Source organism: Cricetulus griseus, chromosome 7 (assembly GCF_003668045.3).
Source record: "Cricetulus griseus strain 17A/GY chromosome 7, alternate assembly CriGri-PICRH-1.0, whole genome shotgun sequence".
NCBI lineage: Eukaryota > Metazoa > Chordata > Mammalia > Rodentia > Cricetidae > Cricetulus > Cricetulus griseus.
The window spans coordinates 99,629,467-99,654,171 of NC_048600.1; the positions used below are offsets into that span (position 1 = coordinate 99,629,467).

Sequence of the window (24,705 nt, forward strand, 5' to 3'; positions counted from 1 at the left end):
AGGGCTTCCAGAAAAGCAAGCAGCTCTGTTGATACCCTAATTTGAACCTAATCAGGTCTATCCAATTCCTCCCCACTAACTATAAGATAATGAATTTGTGCCCTTTAGGTGATTTGATGGATGGTAACTTGTTATTGTAGCAATAGTAAATTAAAAGGTTTAAATTCCAGCCAGAAGGTGGTGGCGCATGTCTTTAATCCCAGCACTTGGGAGGCAGAGACAAGCAGATTTCTGTGAGTTCGAGGCCAATCCGGTCTACAGAGCAAGTTATAGGACAGGCTCCAAAGCTACAGAGAAACTGTCTTGAAAAACCAATAAATAGGCGGGGCGTTGGTGGCACACGCCTTTAATCCCAGCACTCAGGAGGCAGAGGGAGGCAACTCTCTGTGAGTTTGAGGCCAACCTGGTCTACTGAGCAAGTGCCAGGACAGCCTCCAAAGCTACACAGAGAAACCCTATCTCAGAAAAAAACAAAAAACAAAAAACAAAAAATAACTAACTAACTAAATAAATAAATAAAAGGTTTAGATGCCAAAAATGACCCAAGACTGTGGGGTAATTAACAGCTTGGTTGGTCAGTTATTAATAATGCATAAAAATCTAGTAGTAAATATTGACAATGATGAAAAGTGATCTATCTTCATAATGTCCCCCCAAATTATCCTAAAGTAGTATTTAATTTTTCTTTCTAATGTTCAATTTAAAGATGCAGGTGTAATCAAGCAAATTTGTTTGCCCCTGCTCCAGCAGAGTAAGAATTTTATTGAAACAAGAGGTAATAAAATACTGTATGTCAGAGCTGGGAGTGGTGCAGCATGCCTTTAATGCCAGCATCTACGAGGTAGAAACATAAGGATCTCTGTGAGTTTGAGGCCAGCCTGGTCTACATAGCAAGTTCCAGGCTAGCCAGGGTTCGTAGTAAGATTCTGTCTCAAAAAACAAAACAAGGTCAGGCGTTGGTGGCGCACGCCTTTAATCCCAGCAATCGGGAGGCAGAGGCAGGCGGATGGCTGTGAGTTCGAGGCCAGCCTGGTCTCCAGAGCCAGTGCCAGGATAGGCTCTAAAGCTACACAGAGAAACCCTGTCTCAAAAAAAAGAAAAAAGAAAAACAAAACAAAACAAAACATGTCTAAGTTTCCACACAAGCTGACTGCCGATCTACTCAGAGAAAGGGAAAATGACTCAGGTTAACCTCGGTAAGCTTTATTGTAAGAATACATATTTACAGGACCCCGGGGAAAGACGGGCCATTCAAGTCAGGAAGGATTGAGTAGGAAGGATGCTGTGGACTCAAGGAATGTGTTCCTAAGTGACTCAGCCACCTCCTTTATGCCATTTTCTGCTCACTACTGCCTGGATTTCGTATCATCCACTCTGTGGGTCTTTTACGAACTATAGGTTCTGCTTATTCATAACTTGGCTTACTCATAGCCTGACTCAGTCAAGTCTTTGATTCATTACATTCCTCTTCTGCTAGTTCCAACTTCTCTCTACCCCAGAGTGTGCCAGCTTCATTCAAGAATTTATTCTTTCATTGGAAAGTAACTGTTGAGCACCTACTGTGTGCATTGTGCATCTTCTTCTCTAGTCAGAGAGAGAAAAACATCATCCAAATAATTACAAAAGTGCCTTGAGCACTTCTGATTTACTTAGTGTATTTGTTCAAAGGGTTCCTGGATAAGCCGTTCAAAGCTCCATGCTCTATCTGCCTTCAGGAACACAAGAAACAGGTTGTCCCGTTTAACACCACATGGCCCACCCCATCTCCTGAAGTCAAGGCAGCTGATTAAACTAAGGACTGGCATTTGACCAAGGCCAATTAATACATTGGCTGGCCAGCACTCACCGTTTAAGTCTAATAAACTTCCTCTACAAGGAAGAGATCATAGCACATGACATACATTAAATAAAATTGACATGTTTACCATGGTAGGGACAAATCTTATACCTCAGAGAAGACTACCACCCACTGAGGAAGAGAAAGCTACATCCCACTGGTTTGATTCAGGAACTCAGAGCAGGGTTCAGGGCAGGGAGTGAATAGGGCTGGCTTTAAGCAGACCACAGGGCCTTACGGATCACTTAAACTGTGGCCAGAGTTTGGATTAGGGAAACTGCCAGGTTCCTTGTACAAAAGTGTCATAGCTCTGGGTAGGGGTAAATGATGATCATTTCCGAGAGGTTTGTTTCTCGGGGAGTCTATGGGATAAGTCCTTGGCCTGGGTCCAAGTGCATAGATTTCAACATAGCACAGGCTCTTTATGCCAGACTTTGGGTCATCATGTTTACTTAGGCAGTACTCAATGAAATATTTTAGAGAAGCCATACAAAGGGCCATGGAACAACACTAGCCTATGACCTTGAGTCGCTCTCCCACGTCCCTACCCCCACTAGAAGCCAAAGATATAATTTACTACATAGAGAAGGTCAGACTGAAGAGCAGCCCCTCACACTTCTAATCGTTAAGCCAACAGCAAGCAGCATGACTCAGTTGCTTCCACGTTCTTGGCTGTGTTGCTAGTGTGGCAGGAGAGGAGGTAAGGCCTTGGGACCTTGAATTAGTAATAGCGTTCTTTTTGAGTCAGACTGACTAAAGGGCTGGTGGTTCTTGGGAGTTTGTGTTTTCTGGGTTTTGGAACAGGATGTTGGCACATTTGTTCTGTTGTCTGAAGATAGGTTTCATTTGGAAATAAAAACACACAGAGAACTGAATTTCCCCTGGGACCATCTGGTCGTGTGACTTGGAAAGGAGTATTCCATGTTGGTCCAGGGTTACTTGAGGTTATGGAAGCTTGTATAGACCCTAGTCACAGTGCTAGGACTGAGGAATCCAGGAGCTGCTGGAACAGGAGAATACCCGGCAACAAGTTGGATGTAGTAATGTTCACGGTGGAAGCCCTGGGGTTGGAGAGGCACAAAGTCTTTCAGGATTGGGAAACCTCTAGAAACTACCAGCCTCAGCAGCTGTGGGGATGGCTTAATCAATAAAGTGATTGCCTTGCAAGCAGGAGGACCCACAAACAAACTCCACAACCCATGTGAAAATGTCAGTGTGGTAGCTTGTGTTGATAATTCAGTGCTGAGCAGGTGGAGACAGGAGGATGTCTAGAGGACACTGGCTGGGTAGTGGGCAAGACCCTGGAGGTGGATGGCATGCCTAAAGATCTCTCTCTCTCTCTCTCTCTCTCTCTCTCTCTCTCTCTCTCTCTCTCTCTCTCCTCTCTCTCTCTCTCTCTCTCTCTCTCTCTCTCGCTCTCTCTCTCTCTCTCTCTCTCTCTCTCTCACACACACACACACACACACTAGCTTTCCCCAGCTCTGCTTTTGTACCCATTAGAGGCCATCTGGCCCAGCTTCCTCATAACACTAGTGTAAATACCAAGGCCCTGAGACAACAACTAATCTTGTCTCGTTCAATGAATGGTGAAGCAAGACCAGGACTCACGATATGATGCAGGGAATGAGCATAGCCAGAGCTTGGAAAGCAGGCAATGAAATGGCCTTTTGTGAGCATCGCATCCACATGCCTGCTAAGAATCCATGTGTTCAAGTGTCTCAGCTTGTAGCCATAGAATTGATAAAACTGTCCTAGAGCCTCTGCAACAACTGGCAGATGACATTGTGTCATCAAGTTAGGCAAGAAGTCCCAGTGGTTCTTGATCCCCAGCCCATAACCAGTCCATCACAAAGTCTTGTCAATGCCACCTTCTGTTCTGTCCACTTCTTTTGCTCTATAATTTTTCTGGTCTGAGCCATCATCTTTTATTGCCTGTACTTTGGTGACACTTTCCTGCCTTCCTTCCTTCCTTCCTTCCTTCCTTCCTTCCTTCCTTCCTTCCTTCCTTCCTTCCTTCCTCTCTCCCTCCCTCCCATTTCCTCTTTCTCTCCCTTTCTCTTTTCCTCCCTCCCTCCCTTCCTTCCAGTCTTTGTTTCTGATGAAGTTTTGCTGTATTGTTCCTGATGGCCTGAATACTTTGGTTTAAGAGATCTTTCTGCCTCTGCCTTCAGAGTAGCTGGAACTGCCATGTATGGCTTGGGTCTCTGTGTCTTCCTCCCTCTTGTGTCTCTGTCTCTCTCTTTCCTTTCTCTCTTTGTGAGGCCTAGGGTCCAACCTAGGGCTTTCTCCATGCTAGGCAAACTCTCTGGAGCTGAAGCGCACTCCAACCCCTTCAGATAGGACACCCACGCTTCCTCTGCTTCCAAACTGCTCTTCGTACAGCAACTGGAGATTTTCCTCCATCATCTTATTTTTCATTCATAGATTTTTATTTATTAGGGCAATTTTATGAGTTTATAGACAATTGAGTACATAGCACAAAGAGTTCCCTTATAGGTACCCTTGCCTACGTAACTCAGTTTCCTCTACTATTAACATGATAGTGCAGTACTTTTTTGTCCTGCTCTTGCTTTAGGAGTTTGTAGTCTCTGTAGTTTTGGCTGTCCTGAAACTCACAGAAATCCTCTTGCCTCTGCCTTTGAAGTTCTGGGATTTGCCTCCATGTCTGTTTTGTTTTTTGAACTAGGCTCTCATATAGCACAGGTTGGCCTAGAACTTGATATTATTATTATTATTATTATTATTATTATTATTATTTATTTTATTATTATTAACAACTCTAGTCTGTGTTGACATTAGGGTTTACACATCCTTCTGGGTTCTGTCAGATGTATATCTCATTATCTGCCATTATACTGACTACAGAGTAGTTTTACTGCTTGGAAAAATCCCCTGTATTTCATTTAGTTGTCTTTTGACAGCAGTCCTTTCAAAATGCATCTTGTCCCCTGTCTCTCTTCTCATCTGGCCTCAGCCTGTTCCACTCTCCAGCTTTCAGGCCCCAACCATACGGGTCTTTTGCTGTTATTATTTCACTTCCTCAAGCCATGCTCCATTCTGCCTTTGGGTTTTGCTCACAACCTCTCTTCTTCCTGAAATGCATTCTACCTCCCAGTTCCACACACGTGTCTTATCACAGTTTATAATTATATTTATGTGTGTGGTTATTAGATTTGCCTCCTTGCAAGGCTGTGAGCTGCTTGCTGAGAAAGCTCTGCCCTTGCATTGCCAATACCTGGCACACAGTAGATATGTAATAAGTACTTATTGAATAATACTATAACTAAATTAATTAATACACAATACCCACAAGGGAAGAATAGTGAACGTATGTCTTGATTGCTAAGAGATGAGGAAAGCTGACAGGAAACCAGTAAAAAAGCTTATCCAGGGCTGGGGAGATGGCTCAGCAGGCAAAGATGCTGCTGCCAAGGCAGACAATAGTGGAAAGAGAGAGCACACATCTGCAAGTTTTCCTCTGACCTCCATATCAGTGCTATGATATGTGTACCCAATACATGCACACACTAGACAGATAAATAACTAAATAGTATCTGTATGATGAAGGCATGCTGGCATTGTATTAGAGGCCTCTGCCCGACAGATTGTGTGATGGATGACTACAAGGTGGAACTATTATAGTGGTGACAAGGACAGGGTGTGGCCATGGAATCCACAGAAGTGAACCTTAAGTGGAGATTCTGAGTTTGAAGGGTCAAGGAATTAAGAAACTGGGCCCTTGAGTGGAAGGTCCATGGAGTCTGCAAAATCCCTCCCTCACTCGACCCCAGGATGAAGAAGTGAGCCAAATAGTCAGAGACCATGAGGAGATAGCCAGGTGGGGGGTGACAGAGCCAAAATAAAGGAAGGCAGAGGTTGAATGGTATTGATCCTCGGTAGGGCAGAGATTTTTTTCCTCATAATAGAACAGGGACGAAATTGCTCCAAAGGGTCTTGCAGAACTAGAATGTTGTTAGTGCCGCCTGAATATGAGCCATGGGAGAATAAATAGCTTTTACTTAAAATGATGACAGGGGAAGTGGTAACCTCAGGGGACGGCCGGGTTTCAGTTCAGGCTGGAAGGTGAAGGAGATCGGCTAGGTTTCTGGTTGCATTTAACAGAAACCAATTGTAGCCACCTGTGGTCAGTGGGGAATGGAGGATTGCAGCAGGGTGGGGGATGGGGGAAGCATATTTTGCACATATTGAACAACATGCCACAAGTCCACCATTGTGTGTGGGAAGAGTGCTACGCTGTGGGCTGCACAAATGCTCCAAAAAAGATGTCAGCTATAGATAGTTCAGTAAAGTTGAGGAAGTATGAGAATTTGTTCAACAGACAGGTGTTCCAAAAAGACACAAACAGAATGTCTGGTGGAGTAGAACAAGGCAGAAGTTCAGAGCAGCGTGGGGATTAGAGTGGTTTGTGGGTTCAAAATGGTGGTGCCAGGAAGGTGGTTATCTAGAACGGTAGCTACCAGAGGCTCTGTAAGTGTGCCGTGTCAGGTTTGCTGTGTGTGGAAATCCCTGTTGCAGTGTAGACGCAGGCCTGCTCATCTTCGCCTGAAGAATTTGGAATTGAGAATTCCTTCACTTCCTTACATCTCCAGTGTTCCACCAAAGCTTTTGGCACCTGTCTAAGAGCTGTACCCTGGACTATTTATTAAGCTAACATCCAGACCCAGGAAATTTATGTCATGTTGTAATTATGACACCACAGACATATTCTAATGCACGGACTTCTTTAGACCCGGGACTGTTTCGTGTTCTTATTTATAGCCCTCCATTCCTAATGCTGAGCGCATTGCCTGGAACTTAGTCAGTTGAACATGTTCATGAGGAAATGAATGAATTTAGCTCTCTCATTATTCTTTTCCCATCACCTAGAAATGTTAGGCTCTGCAAAGAGGCCTCTGTGGTAAGACTTTCTCATTCGTGCCCACCCTTTTCCATGATTACCAATTTCCTGGCCTTAATTCCACATTTGCCAGACAGAGACCATCTGCCAGGCGAGACAAACCCAGCTCGAGAGTCACCCTGTCCTCATTCTTCCTAAGCTGCCTCCCGCATTCTCTGAAAACCTGGGCCTGACACATAATGGGTGTTTTCTCCGTATTTATGAAACGACGTCTTCACAACACGGCTTGAGGGACAGACTCGTCTGCTCCCCTGGACGATTCTTTTCCTTCCCTCAGTCTCTCCAGCTCCTGCAGAGGCGGTGCCCAGAGTGAATGTACCAGATGGGAATTTACACAGTTGTGACATCAATTTTAGGAATGTGATTACTTCAGGAATAGAAGGAGAGATGGGACAAAACCAACAACAGGCTTGGGGGACTTCAGCTATAGGTGCAACTTTTTTTTTCTGGGGATGGATACATACACACTGTATCCTTGTATCTTTTCATAACTCTGAAGTGTTTAGATGAGAAAGTTTAAAATAAAATATACTTATCTTTGACCAGTGGATGCCTCTAGATGGGCCTGGAGGTGGGGGCAGGGGCAGCACTGGCTGATGGACTCTGAGGTCTGGGGGTACTAAATCAAGATTTTCAGCCGAGTGAGGACAGAGGGGTGGCAGAGGGCTTCTGGGATCAGAGCCAAGATCTTAGACCAGAAGGTTCCAAGCTGAGTTTGGCTGACTATGAAAGTCAGTGAATCTATTGTATTTTCTAGTGAAAACCTCAAAACCTGCCATTGCCAGCTTCTTAGTTTATTTGTTGGTCTGTTGTCTGGAATCAGGAACAAGTGTTCCTATAGAAACAATATTCTAAATGGTAGCTCCAGCCCAATGCCAGCCCACAAAAGCTTGTATTTCCCTAATGTACCTAAAATACTGTGCTAATAACGCTCAGGACCCTGACCACTGTTTATAACAGTGCTTCTGTGGGAAAGTGCATTTGGAGTTTTAATGCCATAACACACATTCCTCAGCCCAGCAAGTCCTCTGGACTCTTGACCTTATTCCCACACTGATGATTCTTATCAGAGTGGCTCCTTATGCGGTGGAGTGCAGGTTGGTAGCTTTCTGTTGATACAGGATGCAAACTAGAGTTTCAAGCAATTCATCTTCACCAAGCTTACTCCAACCCCTACCATGCACCCTGGCCTGGGATCTAAGTTTAGCCTTCAGCCCCCAAGCACAAGGATGGAACTTCACAATCAATATATGTTGTACAATAATCAACCATAAAGGACTTCATTTATATGTCTCTGGGATGGCAGGGGAGGGGACCAGGAGTTCTCATATCATGAAAGAAATGGCATGGAAGACTAGCATAATCTCTGAGACACTGGGATGGGAGATACGCCTTGGACAACTTTTGAATAGGGGACAGGGTGACCAAGTAGAGAATTCTTTGATTGATATGGCTCAGTGGGTAAAGGCACTTGCCACCAGGCCTGATGACATGAATTCCAGCCCTGGTACCCATATGGCAGAAACTGAGAATCAGCTCCTGCAAGTTGAACTCTGACTTCTATATGTATGCCATAGAATGCACACACATGTGAAACAAATAAATGTTGACAGAGAGAATTATCCTAATGCCAGTTGGAATGGCATTTAAAACATGTCCTAGGTAGGACACAAGTGACTTCAGCAAGAAATATCCATGCACAGGATACAGACACTCAAATACTCTTACTTGGAGAACTGAAAGCTCCAAGATCCCCATGGCATCTGGAGGGGCCCATAACCAGAACTATCATTTTTCCATAGACCAAATGTCTTCCCTGTTAGCTGTGAACACTGTTATTATCATAACATCTAGAGTCCCAGACTCGGTGGGGAGCAATGGCATATGTGGGTCCTGGCAATGGAGAGAAGTAGTGAGAGTCAACACACGATTCTGGCAAAGCTACTGAAACCATTGCAGGAGAGCATGAGTCACCGGGATGCTCAGAACTAAAGAAATTTAGGACAGAGGGGACTTAAAGCCCTAATGCCATACAGGGCTTGTTTTGGGTGGCTACACAATTCCTTCCCCCTAGTGTGTAGTCACAATGAGACTTAAGTCAACCTGCCTTGCTCTCTTCTGGGAACTTAATCTTGGATGATATGACCTAGACACCAAAAACCTTATCATCTATGATTCCTGTGCACTCTTCCTGAACTCTCAAGGACTTCCTGCCCTCAGGCCTCTGGAGTTGTCCTGCTTCCTTCCCCTCAGCTTCCTGTCCCCCAAGCAGATTCTTCAGCTTTCCCATTAGTTGTATTGGCCCGGTGTCATCCATCTTCCTACCCTTCTCTCTTTGCATGTATGTGGTATGTTTGTACATGTACAAGATCATGGGTGTGGGTATGAACATGTAGATGCCGGAGGTCAACATTGTCTTCCTCAGTTGCTGAGACAGTGCTCTCAGTGAATCTGAGGTGCACCAGTTCTGCTCAGTTGACTGATCAGCAAGTGCCGGGGACCCTTCTATCTTTCTTGCCCAGTACTAGGATTACAGGTGCATGCCACCACTCCAGGCATGAGTATTGGCCATCTGAACTCAGGCCACCATACTTATCCAGCAAACGATTTATCAGCTCAACCATCTCCCCAGGCCCAACACGTGTTTTCTGCTTAAATTACTGAGTTTGTATTGTATGACTGAGGACTCTCACTAATGCAGACACTGCAGGCAAAAAGATTGATAAGTCAAGGCAAATCTGTTCCTTTGTAACTTCTAAAGCACCTCAAGTTATAAATCTACAAAAGGCTTGGCGATGGCTTATCCTCCTCACATACAAACATGAAAAAATGCATTTCGTTACAATGTTATAAGTTCAGCTTTTGCCTGAGAAGGCAAAGTTGGGTAGGTAGAAGAATGATTACTGTAAAAGCATCCTGAAAGACAGGTTGCCAAGTTCTAACCCTGCCCTGTGCTGTTTACGCTGGTGATATTATAAATACGATGGCTTTATTCAATGGTAACAAGTGGTTTTACCTCATTTGTTGAGGGAAATAAATATATTCAGTTATATTAATGGAAGGAATTTTAGGAACATGGGAACACTGCAATGCCATTCCTTGGTAATCATTAAAGAGGGATGAATGAGGAATCAATGGCAATTTAAAAATAACTGAGACAAATGTGTCTGGAAGTGTGTCTGCTTAATTAAACCAAACAGTTGGCCAAATACACTGAGGTATGTTTCAGTTCATCCAGTTGGCATTTGCTAGTTGTTCCATGATGAGCAGACTGACTGGGCTTGTCTGAGAAGACAGGCTTCTCTATCTCCTCACAATCCAGAGAGATGCAATCCACCTTACCAGGTGGTCTGAGGGATGAGCTGGCTCTCAGCCCTGGGGCCAGCCAGACCTTACATACAGAAGCCCCTGTTTTGCTTCCTGGTAGAGCTCAGGTCCGAGGGCTCCAGTTTTCACATGAAGCCTTGATGGACTGGGGGGCCTCAGGCAGCTTTCTCTGGTCTAACTGGTCTCTCTCCCACTTGACACGTGATGACTGCAGCATGGATAGAGACTGGACTCATAGACTGTGCATGTTTTCCCAGGATTTCTGGTTCCTCTAGAAACCCATGTCCCAATCATGTCCTGGAAAATGTTCTCCCTCTCCCTGCTCGAATATTTCCACAATCATTATAGACAGTGCCTCCCCTTGCCATACTCCTAACCAAACCCTGTCTTACCTGTGATCTTTGCCCCCAACATTTCTATCTAAGCATAAGGCTCATAATAATGAAAAGGGCTTTGTTGTTGTTGAGACAGGATTTCTCTGTGTAACAGCCCTGGCTGTCCTGGAATTAGCTCTGTAGACCAGGCTGGTCTCCAACTCACAGAGATCCGCCTGCCTCTGCCTCCTGAGTGCTGGGATGGAAGGCATGCACCACCATGCCTGGCTGAAAAGGACTTTTATACACAGCCGAGAAAGAGCTTGATCCTCAGGTGAGCCCATACAACAGGTCTGGTGCTGAGTAACAGTCCTCCCCACATCCTGCCTTCAGACTCATAGTCAGAGACCTCTAAAATTGTTTTTCTTAGACCACACACTGTGGCACACATCTTTAATCCCAGCACTCAGGAGGCAGAGGCAGACAGTTCTCTGTGAGTTCAAGGCCAGCCTGGTCTACAAGGTGAATTACAGGACAGCCAGGGCACAATGAGAAATGGACTCAAAAAAGTTTTTATTAGTACATGTTAATTATACACAATAATGGGTGGATTTAATGATATTTTATATAAGCATGTAATGCATTTTGATCATATCTCTCTCTCTCTCTCTCTCTCTCTCTCTCTCTCTCTCTCTCTCTCACACACACACACACACACACACACACACAATGTCCTCATGTCTCCTTTCCATTGATCCTCTTTCTTCTCTCAACTAGTCTCTTGTACTTTCAGGTCTTTTTGTGGTAACCCAATGGGTTTAATTAAGGTTGCTTTCATGAGTGTGGCTGAGGGGTTATTTACAGGAAGGAGCATGGGCACCTGACTAGCATCTATACCACTGAAGAACATGTCTCCTCTTTCCCCAGTAACTAGCAAGATCAAGAAGGAGAGGAGGCTCTCCTGAAACTAGCTCTTGTAGACCAGGCTGGTCTCGAACTCACAGAGACCCGCCTGCCTCTGCCTCCCAAGTGCTGGGATTAAAGGTGTGCACCACCACTGCCTGGTTTAAGGAATATCTTTTTTTTTTTTTTTTTTTTTTTTTTTTTTTTTTTTTTTTTTTTTTTTTGGTCCATGGTAGTTTTCATCAGTCTCTTTATCTCCTTCATACTAATCCCAGTACCATTTGTTAAAAAAAAAAAAAAAGGAACTCTGTCTCAGTAGACAATAAGTCTCCCATCCATCAGAACTATCTGCTCCAATTAATCTCTGATCTTCTTCAAAATCAAAAATTTAAAGGAACCTATAACTTCACCTTCACCCAGATCAGGAAAAGAAGGAAAATTTACTAAGCTCTAGTCTTCACTGCCTTTTGGCCACACAGTTCCTTGGTCATTTAGTGAACAGCCTCCAGTGTGGCTTTGAGGAATCAGGCTCTGGCCACACCATCTCTGAGGCTATGTCCCCCATCTGACATGAGTTTGTGAACGAGGTTCATTAGCTACTGGTCACAGCAGCACTCCAGGCTAAGTCCGAGAACTGTGTCAGAGATCGCTGAAGTCATCTACACAGTGTCCTTGTACTTTGTCCTCAGCCAGGTTCATTCACAGCACTGAGTTATTCCTGGGATTCTTATAGGCTTCTATTTTCACTTAACCAAAATTAACCTCACCCCCCCAAAAAAATAGAGGAAGAAAAAGTCTCCCTCAAATATGGGGCTGGATAAAATATTTTAGCACTTGAAGACTTGTTTCTTTCTGAACTGTAGCTTACCTGGACATGAACAGCCTTAGACCTGGAAAGCAATGTCTCTAACTCTAACAGTACCATGTGGCTGCGCTGAGCCAGGATAAGAGTCATGGTTGTGTCCACAAGAATTTGCTGTGGAGGAAGCTAGCCTAGCTGACATCAAAACCCTGTGTTTACATGGCCACCTTAGAGGTGCAGAAGCACAGCTTCTAGTGTTCTAGTTTGCTTTCTATTGCTGTGACAGTAACAATGACCAAAAGCAACTTGGACAGGAAAGGGTTTGTTTCTGTTTATAGCTTTGAAGTGTATCATCCAGGGAGGTCAGAGTAGGAACTCAAGACGGGAACCTGGAGTCAGGAACTGAGCCGAGGCTGTGGAGGAGTGCTATCTCTTGGCTTGTTTCCCATGGCTTGCTCAGCCTGCTTTCTTTTTCTTTTTCTTTTTCTTTTTCTTTTTTTCTTTTTCTTTTTCTGAGACAGGGTTTCTTTGTGTAGCTGGAGCCTATCCTGGCACTCGCTCTGGAGACCAGGCTGGCCTGGAACTCACAGAGATCCAACTGCCTCTGCCTCCCGAGGGCTGGGATTAAAGTCGTGCTCAGCCTGGTTTCTTACAACATCCAAGACACCTGCCTAGGGATAGCACTGCCCCCGGTGAGCAGGGTCTGCCCACATCTGTTACTAATGAGGAAGATGCCCCACAGATTTCGCTACAGGTAATCAGATGGAGGCACCTTCTCAACTGAGTTTCCTAGTCTGTGTCAAGTTGACCAGTAAGTACTTCCAGTGCCCAGCATCTTGTAGGAATGTATTTGGTTGGACCCTTGAAGCCTGGAGCAACTGAGGTTTTCATCTTTACTGCCTAGTATAACTTAGCCGGTGAAATGGCCCATCGTCTCCTGTTTCCAAGCACCAGTGAGTGCAGGAAACATCTCTGGGGGACTCTTCTGTGGTCACAACCAGAAAAGAAGAAAGAAAGAAATCCAATGTTTGATGTTTACAGTGCCTAGAAAAAGCATCCAGCATGGAACCAGAGTCACTAGGAGGGAGGTAGAGAGACCCCAGCTACCATCGAGTCCCCTCACTGGCACTGACGGCTGTACTTTGACTTTCCAAGGAAGTATACTGATTGTCAACTCGTATCACATCTCCAAAGAAAACTTTGCTGGATTTAAGCTTTAAATATAATAAGATAATCTTACAAACCAGGTGTGGTGGCGCATGATTTTAAACCCAGCACTTGAACTCTGAGTTCAAGGCCAGCCTGGTCTGCACGGTGAGTTCCAGACATCCAGTGCTATGTAGACAGACCCTTTCTAAAAATAAAACCAACCAACCAAACAAACAAAGAAAAACGGAAGGTAAAACTGCAACATTAGGGACTGGGAATTGAGTTTAGTTGATGCAGAGCTCCGATCCCCAACTTTACATAAAAACAAGATTTGGGGGTACCTGCTGTAATCCTAGCCCCAAAGAGGTGGAGGAGGGGGGAGCTGAAGTTTAAGGTCAACCTCAGCTACCCAAAGAGTTCAAGGATAGCCTGGGAAATATTAGACCCTGTCTCAAAAGTAAATAGAAAAAAAAAAAAAATAGCCAGTTCTCATAGCATATGCCTTTAATCCCAGCACTTGGGAGGGAAAGACAGGGGGATCTCTATGAACCCAGGGGCAGCTTGGTCTACATATCAAGCTCAGGCCAGTCAATATTACATAGTGAGACAATCTTTTTTTTGTTTCCTTTTTTTTCCCCCTGTTTTTCTTTTTTTTCCAAAGAATCTCAAGATGTAGCTCTGGCTACCCTGGAAATCACTCTGTGGACCAGGCTGGCATCAAACTCACAGAGATCCGCCTGTCTCTGCCTCCCAAGTGCTGGGATTAAAGGCATGTGCCATCTCCCAACGAGACCTTATCTTAAAAAAATAAGTAAATAAATACTACAAAATTTATATCTTTACTATAGCAAGATGTCATATTAAAAATAAATGTCAATAATCGGTAACAGAATAATATACATTCAAAAAAATCTATGTTGAATTTAAATGAATTTATAAGAAACCACTGTGATCTGAGTTTTGGAAAGTAGGTAAAAATCTGAAAAGATAATTCATTAATGACCAAAATTATAGAAAAGTATAATTTTACCAGTCTTATTTATCAAAGGGGCTATCATTGATTTAAATAAATTGGCAAGCTCCAACATTGCTGAGAATGTAGCAGGAGTGGGGGTGAGGGGAATTTGGTTTTTAGGTGGTTCATTAGTTGCTTGTAACTCCAGCTCCAGGAGATGCCCTCTTCTGGCCCTTGCAGGTACCTGTACTTACACACACACACACACACACACACACACACACACACACACACACGCCTCTAAAAATAATAGTAAAACAAATCATTTTTTTTTTAATTAGCTTCTGACCAGGTGGTGGTGGCGCACATCTTTAATCCCAGCACTCGGAAGGCAGAGGCAGGCAGATCTCTGAGTTCGAACCCAGCCTGGTCTGCAGAGCTTGTTCCAGGACAGCCAGGGCTACACTGAGAAACCCTCTCTAGGGGAGAAAAATACTAATAAAACTTCTGAAAAGGCCAGGGAGGTGGGCTGATCGAGTAAAGGTGCCTCCTGAGCAAGGCCGATGATCTGAGCTCTCATCCTCAGAGCCCATGTAAAAGCCAGACAGAGTAACACATCTGTAACCCAGCACTCACGTCGAGAAGGAGACAGAGACAAGGGTCCCCAGAAACTCGGGGCCAACCAGCCTGGAGTGTCAAACAGGAAGACAGACCCTGCCTAAAACAATGTGGAAGGTCACCCAAGGCTGCCCTCTGACCTCCGTATGCACACCATAGCAATTGCATACTCCCAAATGCAGACATAAACAGACACATCATGTATGCATGAACACATAAAAATAAGTAGATGAATTTTAAAAGACTATCTTTTATGGCTATAAATGAAAATATGAATCAATATGCATAAAAGTATTTACCATAGTGCAATTATAACTGAAAACAAATTTAGTATTCAATTATAACATAAGTAGTAATTTGTGATAAACCCACATTAAATTCATGGCTTCCATATGTAGCTGTGAGAAATAGTTTTATTACAGTTACGAGATGATAATAGGTATGAAAGATAGAATATCAAACTGATCATGCTCATAAACTGCTTTAAAAATAAGATTTAAAGATCAATTAAGCCGGGCATTGGTGGCACATGCCTTTAATCCCAGCACTCGGGAGGCAGGGGCAGGCAGATCTCTGTGAGTTCGAGGCCAGCCTGGTCTCCAGAGCGAGTACCAGGGGATAGGCTCCAAAGCTACACAGAGAAACCTTGTCTCAAAAAACCAAAGGAAAATAAATAAATAAATAAAATAAAGTTCAATTAAGATGGATGTTTTTGCTTGGTTTTTTTTTTTACATGTTATTTATTTTGTTTGTGTTTGTATGTATGTGGGCACACATGTGTGGAGGTCAGATAACAACTTTCAGGAGTCAGTTTTCTCTTTCTATTGTATAGGTCCTGGGGACTGAACTCAGGTCAATTGCCTTTATCTCACTGAGCCATCATGGCAGCCAGCCCTCTTGTAGGTTTTTGAGACAGCCATCTGGCTCTTTATTCCAGGCTGATGCCTTAGCCTTCCAAGGGTTGGGCTTGCAGGGATGTGACACCTTGAAATATTTGATTCTATTATTATCATTTGTCTATACTTTCCTTGTTTCCATAGCCCATATGCCTTGACTATTTTCTGGTCTTCAGGCTGATAGAACTTTCTCCCTTTCCTACAACTTCAGACCATAGTATGTTTCTGAAAGTCCACCAAGAGGTACAGTTTAGATAGTAGCTGACAAAAAATACTTCACATATTAGATAATTATACATTAACTAACCTTGGGGCTTTTATAGATGTCATTATAACTTTGTGCTTTAATATGTCTGGTATCCTGGCGTATGGTTGCATTTATCAGTAGAGTTTACTTTAAGATTGAAATAATAATTTTACAGCCCAGTCTGAATGGCAGCAGGGCACTCCCCGAGGGCAGCCTGCAAGGCAGATGCTCTACTAAACCACTGCCTTCAGCTCCATTTGCCACGGGTCATATCTTTCTCTTGCTCTCTTGACCTTATCTGACTTCTGTATAGGTTCTTCAACTCCAATCTGGTTCTCCATCTCCCTTGTCTTCTTAATGGCCTGCTCTCCTCCAGACATGGTAATTTGAAACCTGGTGCAGTCAGAGCCCATGCTGTGATTTCCTGAGGCTCTGAGTTTGCTTGAAGTCCTGTCCCAGTTTTCCTGGCTTGTCCCAGGTCCTTAAAGCCCCGACAACACTCCCAGGAAGCAAGGCATACACTCCTGGACAAGTTATTTTTTTCAGTTCACAGAACAGTTTCCCAGAAGCTGTTGAGGCCTGGGCCTGGCCCCTGGCCCGGAGATCTGGCACCCTCCGGTGGCAGTGGGTAGGTGTGCCTTGGCTCCTGGTAAACTTCAGCTTTAGATCTTATGCCCTGTCCCCTGGCATCCTCCGGTGGCAGTGTAAAGGGACCTGCTATCAGGTCTTGGTGAGTCCCACTTCTGCCAAATCCCTAACCATTCACCACCTGTTGTCTGTTAATAGAGAAATTCAAAGAAGATCCTGTCTTCCTTCTCACACAAATGTATTTTATATCAAGGTAGGCACTTATTTATTTGGGTGTATAGATACACAAGCCATGGCTTGAGTGAGGAGATCAGAGGATAACTTGTAGGAATTTAATTTTTTAATTAATTTAAAGCCATACATTGGGTCAGGTGTCAATTAAGCTGGGTTTGGTGGCACATAACTATAACCCCAGCACTTAGGGGGCAGAGGCAGGAAGATCATGAGTTAGAAGCAACCCTGGGCTACACGGTGCATTTGAGGTCAGCTTGAATGACACTGGGGAACCCTGTCTCACTAAATGTAAGAGAAAGAGGAGGAGGACAGAGCTTAAAAAATAAAAAAATAAAAAAAGTAAAAAAATAAAAAAACTTGAACCCTTGGTTCAGTTATTCCTAAAACCCAGGAGCCTCTTCTTCAGACTGGGTTTTGGCATCAGACACTAGTCCTTGCAATACCCGCCCCCTTTACATCTATTTGATGTGGTTTTCTTTGACTTGCAATGCAGAGGCCCTTCTGAAACAGCAACCAAGCAGCGCGCTTTTGAAGAGAGTCGACGCATTAATAACTAGAGCAACATGGGACAGAATGTTGATGAGATTATCTCTTCCAAACTGTTGGTTACAAGAAATAGTCAAATTACTAGAGACGTGTTACTCCCAGGCCACTCAAAAGGAAGACTCATGAAAATTATGTATACCAAAACCTGGGCTGACTGAGCCAGGAAGCCTGCAGCAGAGCACTAGGGAACAGCCATTGTTTTCTCTTTGGGGCCCTTTGACCTCTCAGTGAGTCAGCCTGGCCTCCACCCCACCCCCACCGACCTTTTCAACCTACCCAACACCTGACTGCAAAAAACCTGGCCCCTCTAGCCTCTGAGTCTCTATGGTCTTCTGGTTTTGGCACATAACTGAATCGAACTGTCCCTTTGTGTCTCTTACTGCAGGTTTCCAAGAGAGAAGCCTTGACTTCTGCTATCTTTTAAAACCAAAGTACATGGGGCAAAGGTTGCTGGATATGGTTTATAGCCACACATTGGGCAGGTATTCAATTAACTGTGATCGTGGTCATGTGACTCACTGCCCATTTTGTCAGGTGGCTCGGTAGAATTTTTATCAGGAAGGGCTATGGGCATGACCAGTCATAATTGGTATCTCTTACCAAACCTAGTTAAGTGTAATTTGAGCTCTAGCCAATCAGAAAGATTAGGCCTGTTGTAAACATGGGCAACCCACTCCCCAAAGGCTGGCTCTAATTATCTCAGGTTGGCAAGAGAATTCACCTCTGGTCCTTGGAGGTATGTAGCCATCCTCTACCTCATTGTGTACCTTCTGCAAGTCCCCAGACCCACCTGCACCTGCCTTAAATGTTCTGCAGTGAGCTAGATGACTCCACTCACTTGGGAGTCTATTAATTCTCTTCTCCCCTTAACCACACTAAAGACTTTGCTTAGTAAAGCATTTTGGAGATTTAGAAAGTGACTGCTCAGTCTGCTCAGGATTTATATCCCAAACAGATGTGCCAAGAAGTCATAGGCATCAAACTGCTGTTCTGTGAGTGGAATAATATATTAACTTGCTTTCTAGTGGTTCCGATTACACAGCTGTACAAATTGCAGTGGAGTCTTCGGAGCTAAAGATGCTTTTATCTGAAATGCATCAGGCCTTCAGGATGGGGGTTTCAGCACAGTGGATACATTGAGGAGCAAGCACACACCCCCATAAAATACTTCTCTTTACCAGGAAGAAGGCCATTCAGGTAGCTGAGAGATGGTTGAACTTAGCTCCCCGCAAAGAACCTCCTGTCCTTCATCACAATAACTGAACTGAGCTGTGTGTGGTGGCGCACACCTTGAATCCCAGCACTTGGGGGGCGGGGGGCAGAGACAGGTGGATCTCTGTGAGTTCAAGACCAGCCTGGTCTACAGAGTGAGTTCCAGGACAGCTAGAGCTACACCCTGTCTCAAAGAAAAATATCAATAATAGTAATGATAATTGAACTGGATATTGTTCTATAATGAAAACGAGGCACCCTTAAATAATAGCACCTTTGTCTGACCCCTTCAGTCTCTTGGAGCCTCACTTTCTTCATTCAGAATATTAGTACTTGTTAGGGTTTGAATGTGAAATACACCCCCATCCCCTCTCAGGCTCTTGTGTTTGAACACTTGTCAAGATGGTGGCACTGCTTGGGGAGCTTGCCTAACAGGCAAAGAGAGGGCCTGAGGAGTTATAGGATGTGTAGGGCTTAAGGGTCGTAGACCCACACTGCATCCAGTGGGAGCTCTTGCCTTCCTGGTCCTCTGAGAGGCAAACAAGCAGCCTCACACACCCATCATCACTGTGGCCACGCCTTGTCTCATATCTACTGGTGTGTGAGCCAAAAGTAACCCTTCTTCCCTTAGCTACTTTTGTCATTTAACCTATCACAGTGGCCACAAATGTAACTAATATAACATCCATCTTGAGAAGTTGCTGGAAGAGCCAGTGTTGGTAAATAAAGAACTTAGCAATATAGAAGAATAGAATCAATTGAATGGATATATATTTACAAAGGAGATTTATTTGGTCCACTTCCACCGTATAGGTCCAGCAGAACTTGTCTTCATGATGGAGATGGTAAGAGCATGGTCTCTGCTTACTTCACAAAGCTAGGTGCTTCATCAGTTACGATGTGACATGGAAGGACTGGAGAGTACCAGCAAGGAACCAAGGTAGGCAGGCCAAAGTAGCACTGCTTTTTCCTTGGACCTCCTTATATCTGCGTCTCTACTGAGAGAGGGTCTCCCTCCACGCTACTTAATTCTTCCAGGAAACACCCTCGAAGACACACCCAGAGGCACGTTGATCCAACTGCACACAAGATCCCAGAGCCACTCAAATAGATAATGAAGACTCTCTACCACAGATAGGATCTCTCTATTTTGCATAAGAGACTGAACTCAAACTTGAAGCTCTCCCATCTCAGTCTCCCAAGTAGCTGGATTTGCAGGTGTGTGCCACTGTGCCTGGCATTAAATTCCATTTTTTTACTATTTGTCAAGGTATTCTCTTTTTTTTCCCCCCCAGCATAGTTCCTCTTTTTGTGTAAAAATAATGTGTGGATGCATGGTCATAATTATATACTCATTTTTAGCACAACAAATAGTAAAGCCACACGTTGGCACAGAGGTTCTCACCCTAGGGTTACAAACTGTCTCCAAAAATATTTACATTACATAAAATAAATATATTCATAACAGCAGCAAAATTACAGTTATGAAGTAGCAATGAAAATAATGTTATGGTTGAGGGGTCACCACAGCACAAGGAATTAGTATGAAAGGGTCAAAGCATTAGGAGGGTTGAGAACCACCTGATCCACAGTTGTGAGTGATGTCGGCATGGAAGTCTCTGACTTCCCATTGACTGAAGTTTGATAATAGGCTTTTTAGAGAAAAGAGAGACTGAACACTGTCCAAGAAAAGTCTTCTACAATCATCTAAGAATTGCTACTGCCGGATGGTGGTAGCACACATCTTTAATCCCAGCACTTGGGAGGTAGAGGCAGGAGGATCCTGGTGAGTTCAAGTGCAGCCTGGTCTACAGAGCGAGTGCCAGAATAGGCTCCAAAGCTACACAGAGAAACTCTGTCTCAAAAAACCAAAAGAAGAAGAAGAGGAGGAGGAGGAGAGAAAGAGAGAGAGAGAGAAAGATGAAACACCATGAGCAAAGCAACTTGAGGAGGAAAGGGTTTATTTGGCTTGCACTTCCATATTGCTGTTCATCATCGAAGGAAGTCAGGACAGGAAAGCAAACAGGACAGGATCCTGGGGGCAGGAGCCATGGAGGAGTGTTTCTTACTTGTTTACCCACCATGGCTTGCTCTGCCTGCTTGCATATAGAACACAGGACCACAAGCCCAGGGATGGCACCACCTACAAAGGGCTGAGCCCTCCCACATCAATCACTAATTAAGAAAATGAATGCCCCACACACTTGCCTGAAGCCTGATCACACAGCTTCAATTTTCTCAGTCCAGGCTCCATTGTCTCTGATTACTCTAGCTTGTGTCAAGCTGACATAAAACTATCCAGGACACTTACTATATAAAAAAAGTTGTCACCAGGGCAGGAGAGATGATTGATTCAGTGGTTTAAAGCACTTGTTGCTCTTGCAGAAGACCTGGGTTCAATTCCCAGTAACCACATGGCACCTCACAGTCTTCTGTAACTCCAGTTTCAGGGACTTCACAGCCTCTTCTGGCCTCTGTGGGTACCGGGCATGCACACAGTACACAGACATACAGCAGGCAAAACACCCAGGCACATGAATTATAGATAAATAAATCTTAACAAAAATCATCACTTCATAAGTCACATGAGTTAGAATCTACAGATGTGAGAAATTCATCTTCACAAAACTGAATAATTTGAAACTGTCACATACAGATTTTTTTCTTTTTCTTTTTTATTATTATTTTAATTAATTAATTAGTTTATTTATTTATTTTTGCATTTTGAGACAGGATTTTTCTGTAGCTTTGGCTGTTCTGGAACTCTTTCAGTAGACCAGGCTGGGCTCGAACTCAGAGATCCAGTTGTTTTTGCCTCCTGAGTGTTGGGACTAAGGCACATGCCAGCACACCTAGCTACATGTACAGATAGTTAAATAATCTTTTACGAACCATTTTTAAAAATCAAATATGGAGGGTTGGTGAGATGGTTCAGTGGGTTCACCATACCTGACAATCTGAGCTCAGTCCCTGGAATCCAAGTGGCAGAAAGACAATTGACTCTCACAAGTTGTCTTCTGACCTCCATCTGAGCATCATGTACCCACCTACACACACACACACACATTTATCGAATAAATATGGAAAAAGGATTAAAACCCTAATATTCAATAAAATAGAGTAAGAAGTTAAGAAGTAAAAGACCCTTAGAATGACCAGAAGGATTCATGAAAGTACCAAATAGAACATGTAGGTATGAATGTTGTCTTAGTTGAATTTCTATTTCTGTGAAGAGACACCATTACCACAGCAAGTCTTATAAAGGTTAATTGGAGGTGTCTCACAGTTTCAGAGGTTTAGTTCATTATCCTCATGGCAGGACATGGTGGCATGCAGGCAGACATACATGATGCTGAAGAAGGAGCTGAGAGATGTACAGCTTGATCCATAGGCAACAGGAAGTGAGCTGTGACACTGGGTGTAGCTTGAGCATAGGAGACCTCAAAGCCCACCCCCACAGTGACACACTTCCTCCAACAAGGCCACTCCTACACCAACAAAATCTCACCTCCTAATAGTGCCACTTCCTGTGGGTCCATTTTCTTTCAAACCACCAGAAATATAAACATTATAAAATTAATAGCCAGGTATTATAAAAATTAAAGCCTCACACCCTTAATCCCAGCTTTTGGGAGGAAGAGGTTGGATCTCTGTGAGTACGAGGCCAACCTGGTCTGGGGAATAAGTTCCAAGAGAGGCTCCAAAGCTACACAGAGAAACCCTGTCTAGAAAAACAAAACAACAAGTAATAACAATAATAAATAAAAATAAAATTAAAAACTCTGAGTGTGTTTTAAAAAACAGACATTTGAAAGTCCCATAGAAGGAAGCTGGGACAGCTCCTAAGAGCCAACAGTAAGCAACCAGAATTTGCTTGTTTCTCTCAGAAAGGAGAGTGAGGAGATGACTCAGCTGGGAAGAACATTTGCTATGCAAACCTGAGTTCAAATCCACAGAGCTACATAAGAAGAAGCTGAATGTGGCTGCACTGGGGTCTGTAGCTCCAGCACCAGGACAGACAGAGATGGGGGAGCCAGCCTAGCTCCAGGCTCAGTAAAAGACTCTGGTGCAAGTCAACGAGGAGGAAGAAAATGACACAACAGTACACTTGAGTGTAAGTGTAGACACACTGCATACAATGTGCATACAACACATACATGCACCTGCATGCAAACGCATGCACACACACACACACACACACACACACACACACACACACACCCTCTTTTTTTTTAAAAAAAAAAACCTAAGATAGCATATTCGTGCTCTCACCAACACTCTGTATTAATTACTATTATTTCTTTTTCATGGTAAGGACATTGGTTGAAAGGGAAAGGCCAGCATCCTCCAGACAGATGGTAGCAGACACACAGTGTGAACACAATGGAAAAGGCAGGTCCTAGAACCACTTCGGGTATATGCAACAACACAGGTGACTGTTAGAAACTTATTTTTTCTTTTTTTGAGGCTGGATCTTATGTAACCTGGGCTGTCCTCAATTCCTGATCCTCCTGCCCATCCCCTCCCTCTAGGGGCTGAGATTGCTGGAGTAAGCAAGCCACCAGACCCTGCCCAAAACATGAGTCTGAGCGAAAAAAGAAAAATAAAAGTAGCAGAAAATATTTTATAAATAAATTTTCACAAACTAAAAAAATGATACAATGCTTAGATATACAGCATATACTGTTATAATTTTTGTTAGTGCTGTTTTGAGACAGTCTCTTTTTTTAGCCCACGCTGAGTTGGAAATCACTCTGCAGCCTAGGCTGGACTTGCTAGTATTACAGGCACTACATCTGGCTTAAACTGTTTTCAAAGAGCAAGAGAATGATACTTTTACTAGATTCTTGCTATGCGTATTTGAGAATCATTGGTTAATCTTGTGACTCCTGATAGAGGACTATAGTTCAGCTCTAGAAACTACCTGCTGATCTTTTAAACCTTGTATTTGATTCTAGATCCAATCACTTTCACAGCAGTGACATTACTGACAGGTCAAGGTGCACTGCTGTTGGCAGTGGTCAGGACTTGGTCCTTGTCTACAAGGATAGCAGAAAGGAGGCAGAGAACACGGAAGAAAGGACAACTGCCTTGGCTGAGAGGTGATGGGTGAGCCTGCAGAGGGCTGGTGGAAGGTTTGAACTGTGAGGTTGGGCTAAACCAGTGATCCCAAGATGACTCTCCTGCCCAGGTCCTGGCAGAAGGTATGTGAGAATCTGCAAAGCTCGCAAGCAAAGGGCACACAGCCACCCTTCCCTTGCTCACAGTATGGTCCTCAGAGGGCTTTTGAGAGCTCACTCCATTGCCCTGGAATCTGCATAATGTGTTTGTGTATTTACCCACAGCACGTCTTCAAAGTTTCTCCTGGGAACTCATCTCCCTTGGGTTCCTTGGCTGCAGTTTTCCCCTTAATAGTTGGGACCACTCCACCTAGGGATCCTATCAATTTTCTCAAGAACAGATGCCATCCAGGGGCCCATGTGAGGTAGGGGATTTCCAGGTGATAAAAAGAATACACTTGAGGAGTTTCCCAAGGATGCTTTTTTTTAATTTTTATTTTTTTATTATTATGTGTGTGTGAGGGCCTGCACATGCCACAACACGCATGTGGGGGGCAGAGGACAACTTCACAGAGTCAGTTCTCGCCTTCCATCTTTACGTGGGTTCCAGGGATCAAATCCAGGTCAGGGCTTGCATAAGCACCTTTACTGGCTCAGCCGTCCCACTACCCTCGGCCTCAATAGTGCCTCACATCTATCAGACTCTTGGTGGTATCCTGGATTCCAGAGGTGAAAAACCACAGCAGAACACTCTGCTCCCCAGCTTTACATGTCTCGGGGCTCACCTGCTCAGGGTCAGTGGGTGTCCCCAATCCCCAATTCCCTGCTTCTTCATTGGCTTCTAAGGATGAGGGTCTTCTCCATGCAGCTGGCCTGACCTGGTAAAGCCTCCGGTTTCCACTGGGTAGACTCTGATGGAGAAGAGACTGAGCTCCTGTAGCTTAAGGGCAGGAGCTCCTTGTTGGGGACTCCTACACCAGAGTCCTGATTTCCACCAAAGGCTGGATTCCAGGTTAGGTAGTTTGTCTTCCAGAAGACAGGTGCAGGTGCGCATGGCTTTGAAGGACTTCGGAAGCGAGGTACTACACGGGGGAGGTGG

General features: G+C 44.1%; 1 long non-coding RNA gene across 1 annotated transcript; it reads left to right on the forward strand.

The window, feature by feature from the left end:
• Positions 1–2,389: 2,389 nt before the first annotated feature.
• LOC107977967 lies at positions 2,390–19,807 on the forward strand. The gene is made up of 3 exons (XR_003487210.2): positions 2,390–2,537; positions 19,360–19,486; positions 19,585–19,807. It is a non-coding gene; the product is annotated as an uncharacterized LOC107977967 (long non-coding RNA).
• The last annotated feature ends 4,898 nt before the right edge of the window (positions 19,808–24,705 follow it).